Source organism: Etheostoma cragini, chromosome 7, assembly GCF_013103735.1.
Source record: "Etheostoma cragini isolate CJK2018 chromosome 7, CSU_Ecrag_1.0, whole genome shotgun sequence".
NCBI lineage: Eukaryota > Metazoa > Chordata > Actinopteri > Perciformes > Percidae > Etheostoma > Etheostoma cragini.
The window spans coordinates 9,481,151-9,490,005 of record NC_048413.1 but is presented as its reverse complement, the minus strand read 5'-3'; the positions used below and the strand labels follow the sequence as shown (position 1 = coordinate 9,490,005).

Sequence of the window (8,855 nt, the reverse complement as noted above, 5' to 3'; positions counted from 1 at the left end):
AGCTATGACTGCTTCTTCCATTGTGGACTGTTTGGCTCCCTGTTTCCTCAAAGGTCAGCACTGACAACAGTTTGCTATTGATCAATGGCACAAATTTAAATGTCAAGGTTGAACTCTGCTAGAAATGTGTGTGGATTTAATGCTCAATGGTGTTTTTTTGCCTCCAACGTCGCCTTCCAGGCAGCTAACCCTGGCCTTAACCTTAAAACATAACCATTGCCGCGCTGCCTGGAAGGATGTAAAGGGCAAAACACACCAAACACTGGATTTACTTCAACCCGGCGATTCCATGGATTCACCACAAAACATGTTGCTGTTTAAAGCTGGTATGATCTGGCACCAAGTCTCATGTTATGACTACATGTTTAATATTATGCTGGTTTGATAGATATAAATAAAAAAGGCACTAACTGCTACAGTATGCATATGAAATGTGTCAAAGATGTGCAAAAGAAATGACAGGTGCTGCGTTGTTGATGTTGTGGTTTATTGTAGATTTGTCGTGGCACATTTCTCTTATGTAAAAAGGGACAATGACTACGTACCAGTCCTTACCTTCTGCTACAAATCAAAAAAGTGGAATCAGAGGAGAAGGACGCGCGGGGGGGGAGGTGGTATTACACCCCAATCAAAGCTCTTTATCTATGTTCTTCCCTACTCATCTCTTTAACCTGTCTCTCCTATCTGTCTTCTATTGTCTACTTTTCTGAAACTTTATCTTAACTTTATCTGTCGCTCAGCGCTGGAATAGCTTTCTTCTTCTGTTTCTGTCATTAGCTCCCTGTCTTTGCTTTGTTTCCACCTCATTTCCACCTTCCGCAACCTACAAACTGTTGCCCTCCCCCTTCATGTTCTCTTTCTTTGTCTCGCACTCTATCTCCTCCTCCCAGAGTACAACTTCATCCATCTACATTAGGGATTGTGTAATTAGATGTTGTAAAAAATCAGGCTGAGCTTTAAAGAATCTACAATGCTACTTCAGCTGCACATACCCTGTAATGATTTACAGTATACAAATTATTTTGTAGTTTTCCCTCCCACACATCTAATACCGTGATCTGGAGCTAATGTATTAGTTTTTTCTTTAATCATGTACGCCAAGTTTTTATTTCAGTGGTGATTATTTACTTTTACATTTTAATACATCAAAGACAATGTAGTTTTTTTATGCACCCACTGAATCACCTGTTTTGATGCAGCGTTTTTAAATATTGAAATTTTTAATATCATTCAAACATCCAATTGTGTTCTTATTATTCCGAAAGGTCAAAGAAAAGGCACCTCCAGCTATTTGATTTGACTAAACCCTGCATATATACATTTACCTCTTCCTATCTGCATGTCATGACAGGGACAATGACACATTTGCAAGTAATACCGCTGCTGAGCAGCAGGAATAGTGAATGTACATTAAGCTAGTTAAACCTGTAACTATATTTTTTGAGCACGTTCAGTACAGTGACCTCTCCTCTCTGACATGGCCTGCGCATGGAGGAGAGAGGAGTCTATTTGACATTCATGCCCACTTAAGACGAATTATACATTATGCAGAGCATACATGCACTATGGCCCTAAAGAAAATGAATACCAATGTGGCAATATTTCCTTCCTATGAAATTGTCCCGTAGATGGTTCATTTTAGGAAAAAGAAAAAAGGAGTCTTTCAACATATTCTCCTTGTACCAATGGAGTTTGTCCTCACCATTTCCCTTCTTCCTCTCTTTTTTGAATTTGAAAGACCCTCTATCTTAACATAAATCTTTAATTTCCTTATATTCTGTCCTTGCCTGTACACCTTGATTTTTCCCCATTGCCTTTTTATGAGCTGAATAGGATGCCCTCTAAGCTTGGATGTTACACACCTTGCCAGTCAAGGCAAAAGTTTACTTCCAGAAACAAATCAAAGTCCTACTGACATTATTAGCAATTAATTACATAAATATTAATGTCACACACCTTTATACACATTCAATTCAAGTAGTAACCTTTCATTTACTTCAACGGCAAAGAGCGCCAGGCTTTATTAGGCTTACATTAGAGACAGGCTTCCCAATTAGTCCAAACCCAAAACTGTATTAGCAACCAGCTTTTTTTGTTCGTGCTGACCACGGCCCAGCTTTCATTCAAGCCACACTCTGCCATTATTAAAATACCGGCTTTTATGTAAGACATTACGGAATATATCTTTCTATAGCTGTATTATATCCTTGGCAGAAGCCATCAACTTTAGCATACAGCACAGAGAAATGCAGAGCTATTCAAATGGGTCCGTCTGTGTTGAGTGAAAAAGTATCATCTGTCTTGCACATCACAGGGGCTTAAGTTGTTTATTTCTAAGTCAGTTTGCTGTGATAGCAGTGTGTGTGTGTGTGTGTGTGTGTGTGTGTGTGTGTGTGTGTGTGTGTGTGTGTGTGTGTGTGTGTGTGTGTGTGTGTGTGTGTGTTTGCTGATGGGTAAGAGGAAAGCAGTTTTAATCACCACTAACCCTCACGACCTGCTGACAGCGTCATAGAGGAACAGTCTCACCCCCCTTCCTATGATCAGCCTCATCAGCTGTCTGCTTAGCCCTCTATTCATCTCTTTTATTATTTATTTACCTCCACTTTGTACATACATATTCCCCAGGGAGCACGTCCTTTGAGCATTTAAGCAGGGCCCCTGCTAAAGTACCTCAGCAGAGGAACTTTTCCACTCTATTTGTGTTTCACATGAAAACCAAGTTAGCTTTGAGTTTAACTATGACGGGCTTTTTTCCATTTGACAGATTTCCTTTTAAAGGGATGGAGAAGCCTTGCTGAAAGTAATGTTTGGAGTTGGCTTGATTGATTTTATCATGACATATCTCCGAAACTAAAAACTGAGAGCTCATTTATAATAAAATAATCTCACTAATGGTAGGCCAGTTAGAGGCACCAAAGGACAGCGGATTTGTTCACGCCGTTATTGATTTTGTATACACCAAATCAAATTAACGCAGTCAATAGACAGTCTTGCTCTTGTCTTTGCCTGTATAGCAACAACAGATCCAACCAGTCTTTGGAACTCTTTTGGACTTTATGTGTCACTTTAGTTTCCCAATTCAGCCCCAAAAACAGCAGATTCTGTTAGATTCATAAGATGAGGTCATACTTTGTGGGCACCAAGGTTAGGTTCTATTCCATGGTCTCTGGCAGGGATCCTCAAAGTCTGCTGTTGACCGTGTCATGTGAAACCACCTCTGGGCAGGAAACCAGAGAGTCCCTCCAGACTGCATCGTTGCAGTCTGGAGGGAGTGAAAGAGGGAGGGCATGTTTGGAATATTTCCAAAAGGTAAATTATTAAACATAGTTGTGAACCAACAGTAAACTGTTTTCTACAGCTTCAAGACTGAAATTAGACTCTGATCTGATGTGTAAAGCAATGCTTTTTTGTATTTATGACCTAACAAAATGTATTGTTTATTTGTGTTTCTTAGTAAACCTGAAAGAAAGTTTCTATAATTGATTCATGTTATGAAGTACCTAAAGTTGTGTTAATCACAATACAATTAAATGCAATTGAGTCACTCATGTGCTCGTGTGACTTGTATGAGAAAGTAGAAGGGAAAGGAAAATGTTATTGTATATAGTCCCATATCGTATATCCAGGTGCAATAACATGACCGCAGACCAACCACTTAAATTCTCCCGTGGAAAGAAGATATGAAGGCTTCTGGATGATAAGGTCAGGATGGTTTGGGGCCATTACACAGTCCATGGAAACATCAAGCCTTTTAGCCTAACATTTTTCTGGCAATATTTCTCATCCTTTGTACTAAGGCTGACATAAACAAAGGTAAATGAAGAACAAGGACATGTATTCAAAAAAGAACACCCGTGACATTTCCTATTAAAAATTCACACCGGGGAAGTAGTAAGAGTAAACATACATTCATTTCATCACATTAAGCCACAACTCTTATCTGCCTTGCAAGGCAGTGCCAGGCAACTGGGACCAAGCAAGTTTCACAATTAGTGTCGCAAGGTCAGACCTTGATTTACCTCTGCCTCGACATTATCTGAGGGGATTTGGCTGGAAAATGGCATTGCAATGTGGTTTTGTTTAAATATCAACACAGGTAGAACTACTGTACTGTGGGAGAATTACACAGATGAAGTCAAAATGAGAAAAGTCAATATATGAGCACTTGGAATCTCACATCACTACAAGATAAGAGCCATTACAACCACTGCAGAGGTTAAACAGTATTTGGGCTTTGGGCCACTAGAGAGACAACCTACTCTGACAAAACACGGATTCTTTTACAGCTGATTGGTAGGGTCCTGCTTGGACAATGAGAAAACACAAATGTTGCTCTAACATCATCCACCACACACTGTAGCTTTTTGTATTTGGCCGAATTATCAACAAAACAACCAAAGCAGTAGATAAGAACTTGGATACTAATGTGTGAGAAATAGCCATGATGCTTGCAGACAGACAACAAAGAAAACAAGATCCTTACTGTTTACTAAGCTAATTACTAAATTAAACTAAATATACTAAGACAAAGACTAAAATATATTTACACACCTTAAACATTTTTTTTAAAACAAAACATGCAGTTCTTCAAAGCAAAGGAAAGAGATAGTGGATTCCACTGTATATTGAATAAACGTTTGCAGGATTAGTCTGGTTATATTCTATATTTTATTTATTGTGTACAAATCCTATGAAAACAATAAACACAGTATTGACTGTGTACACCAAGCCTGATATTCCACTGTGCCATAGAGCTCCATTGTTGCCCAAAAGATTTGAAAAACATAAAAATGCCTCCCTAACCATTGCACTGGCTGACATTCATTACTTGACTTCATTGAGATGAACATGGGACATAGTTTATGTTAAGTGGATCTTACGGACATTGTCTTAGAGCCTTAAATACTCACCAGTGCAGATGTCTGCAAATAATAAAAAAATTAAAAAAAATAAAAAACTGTTTGCATAACATTTGCTCAAAACTACTATATACTACACACAATGGTTTCAGGACATTTAGCCTTATAAAAAAGATTTAAAAGCCAAGTAAAAATACATATTTATGACAAATATTTTAATAGTTAGGGTAAGGAGGTAGGTAAGTATTAAAAGACGGATCAACACAGTGTCAGGTTTAGTCTTTTCATGGGTTTTGTTGACAATTAAAAAATGATATATAAAATATCATAGTTAAATAAACAGTTGCAGTGTTTGATGCTTAAATAAATAAATAAATAAATAAATAAAACAACCATAAGTCTAAGTTCCTATATGTTCAACATTCAAGCTTGACGTATGTATGCCACATAATGGAAATGCTTAATTTAAATCAAATGGCACACATATTGTCACACAGTAGAGCAGTAAATCACTCAATCGATCAATACACAGGGACAGGGGACCTCTTTTCGAATCTGCAACATACAACAGTTCTTTACAAGTCAATGCATGTGACCATATTGATTGAACTAAGGAAGTGCAGACAAAGCCCACAGTTCACCAATGAGCAGAAAGACACGAGTTACTGTCGATGAAGACAAACAGACCCCCATATACTTGCACCACTGACTGCGAGCCTCAGTGGTCAATGGAACATGGATCCAGAAAGATATGGAACCATGCTTCAGATCACTCATGAATAATTGTAATGACATCGCCTGACCCTGTACAGAGAAGACACTAATAGTTCCAATCAAACAGCATGCAGTTTTGATTGATGGTGTGCAGCACTCATACCATTTGTCCCGGCCTTGGGTCTGGCTAAACCACATGCAAGTCACACCTGAAATGAGCTCCCCCAGTTATCTGAAGGGATTCAGATGTTGTCCAATCAATCAAAGGGCCTATCAAACCAGTGTCTTCCAGAGTGAACAAAGTGTATTACTGCCTGAAAGATCAATAGATTGTTTCCAGGAGGAAATGTTTTAATGAGAAAAGTCACTAAACGTTAATACAACATATTTGTAAATTGTTTACTGATATTGAATACGATAAAGTATGATTAAAGATGTTATGGTTAGGTTAAGGCCTAGGTTACACTGCGTAAATTCGCTGTCTTGCCGGGAGTTAGATGACAAGATTTGTCCAAAAGGTAACCACAAGTGCCAATCAGCACCTCTAAAGCCCAATATGTCGCATCTTGTACGTTTAATCCATACGCATTTTTCGGCAGGGACCCCAGGAGACTCGTTATGCTAAGCTAAGCTAACTGAACGCAGTTCTATATATATAGTTACCGGGTGGGCCTGAATATGTGCGTACGCCACTTCCCAAGAAAAAATTGTGATTTTTTTAAAAAACAGACAGGAGAATGTGCGATCCTCCATTCAAACTCTGAAAAATGCGTACGCACATTTTGGAGACAAAGGGAACTGACGACGCAGATGATGAGGAGGTGAACTGATGTCAGACTGCAGAAAGTAAATGTGGGACTAACGATTACTTGTGATATTACTTAGGTATATATGTACTGAGTGATACTTGTTCCATAAACACCTTGTAAAAGCCAACTTGAATCCTAAATCAAAATTTGTTCTCAATGTTGTCAAGTAAATTGAGATTACGAGGGACAAAAAGAACACAGAGCTCATTGGGGAGGATTGGGATTTAAACAGCAAATAACTAAAGAAAACTTCTGATATTCTCGTCAGTGGATTTACAAGACAAAAGCCACAGAGGGTAACCACAACAACCAAACTAACTAAAGAGTCATAAGACTCTGGATTTTATCTCCTGTTCAACTGCCACTACAGCTGAGGATTTATAAAGACGTTCTGAAGGCTTTGGACAAAGCTTCTAAAGGATCATAAGACGCGGCAGAATAGGGAATTGAGGTCTCCTTGACGGGGGGACTTATTCCCCTCCCTTTTCTCCAAAAAGAAGATTTCCAAATTATCCAAGCTCGACAATTACAATCAGGTTTTGAATTTTAACCATTTCATCATTTTACTAAATTTGTCATTTATCATTTATATTATTTAATCGGTATTGTATAATTAGTTTAGGTATTGATCACTTTAGTTTAATCACTTTAAGTTGTATGCTTGTCCTTGCTCAATTCTGGAATAAAGTATTTAATCACTGCATCTAAAGTACAAGTAGTAGACATTTAATTTATTTCTCTTTTAAGGTTGTAATTCAATAGGTAAAGTGTGTTTAACATCTTTATGGTCCTTATAAATTGCTCTAGCCATTGAAATTAACTTATCCGTAGGGTCTATTTTTCCTGGCCACTAAACACAATCGTAACAACCATATCAAGTGCCCTGATCAATAAGAAGACAGGTGTTGTTAACAGGCGTGGTATCTGGCTCTATGGCGCAACAGTCAGGTGCCATTTCAGAGTAAGCAGGGAAGGCATTTGGAAGAAGACAGACGCTATGCGAATCTCTTCTAATGCATAGAGGCTGCAGTGGTGGGTGTTATTGGGGGCTTTAGTCACAAAAACGTATAGCCTTGCAAGTAAGAACATCTAGTGTTTTCAGGAGAGACTTGGAAGCAGTTCTGTACATGACATCACTGAAATCAAGAATCGGTAAAATTGTCATTTTCACAAAGCAAGTTTGGCGGCATGAGTCAAGGAGGCCCTGTTGCGGAATAGGAAAACAATCCTGGACCTAATTTTAGATTGAAGGTGTTTTATGTGTTGCTGGAAAGAGAAGGAACTGTATAACTAGACACCTAGGTATTTGTACACCACCATGTTTTCTAGTTCCAACCCATCAAGCCTGGTAATGCTAATAGGGTGAGCACCCGATAAACTTGGTTTTGCCAGAGTTTAGCCATAAGTGGAGGTTTCGGAAGTTGTGCTGGATGGCACTGAAGCTTTCCTGAAGGTTTGATGGAACAGTATCCGGTGAGGGGCCGGATGTGTACAATATAGTGTCATCTGCGTATAGGTGGATTTGAGAATTTCCAGCAGCAAGAGCTACATCCTTGATGTATAGGGAGAAAAGAGTTGGCGCAAGAATCGAAGAGACAGCCATAGGTTCAGACAGCAGGCCCACACATGTAACGCACTGGATCTTATCAGAGAAATAGTATACTGGCATACTGGCACGAAGCCAGATTATGTGATGGAAAGGATACGGTGGGATTCAAGGTGGTTGGTAATCTGTTTACTGACCAAGCTTTTGAGGACTTTCAAGAGACAAGGTAAGATAGATATGGGTCTATAGCAGTTAGGGTCCAGGGTGTCTCCCCCTTTGAAGACAGGGATGAATGCGGCAGATTTCCAATCTTCCGGAATTATTTTGTAAGGGGGAGCGATAATATTTGCGTGTATATTGAAGCTGTCTCTGATTGCCGTAATGCCTGCCATTTTGAAGGTGTTATTAATATAGGTCATATATAGATCAGGTTTCCCTACACTGTGCGAGAACAGGCTTAAAATTATAATTCAATTGCAATGCAATCAAGAATAAATCAAATCGTTTTTTGCCGTACGCACACTTAATCCTAAATCCTTATTAAATCCTTAGTAATGACCCTACGCACAGCTGCATAGTCACTTTATTATTTAACTTAGACCACGTGGTCTAAGTTAAATAATAAAGTGACACAAGATAGGATGTGTGTACTTTTTAAATAATTAACCAAAGCCATCATATTTTACCCTAACTAAAGGGATTCAGCTGATTAAACTTAACGCAATTATAGACCCTGGACCTGAGCCTCAATCTCTGGTGCGCTATGGCCATCTCACCAAACTCTCTTCAACTTCTGTGCGCAGCAGTACAAAGACTGTACTGGTAAAAACAGCATTTTAATTCAATTATAAATCAATTAAATAGTATATTTAAGTAATTTGTAGATGAGTTGCATTAAGTGATGTAATGACGCCCTGATTGTATTAA

At 38.6% G+C, this 8,855-nt stretch overlaps 1 long non-coding RNA gene across 1 annotated transcript; it reads right to left on the bottom strand.

Annotated features, from left to right (window-relative positions):
- Positions 1–230: 230 nt before the first annotated feature.
- On the bottom strand, positions 231–8,243 carry LOC117947862. Its single transcript, XR_004657339.1, has 3 exons — positions 7,442–8,243; positions 2,492–2,494; positions 231–262 (listed from the first exon to the last, which is right to left on the bottom strand). It is a non-coding gene; the product is annotated as an uncharacterized LOC117947862 (long non-coding RNA).
- Between the last annotated feature and the right edge of the window lie 612 nt (positions 8,244–8,855).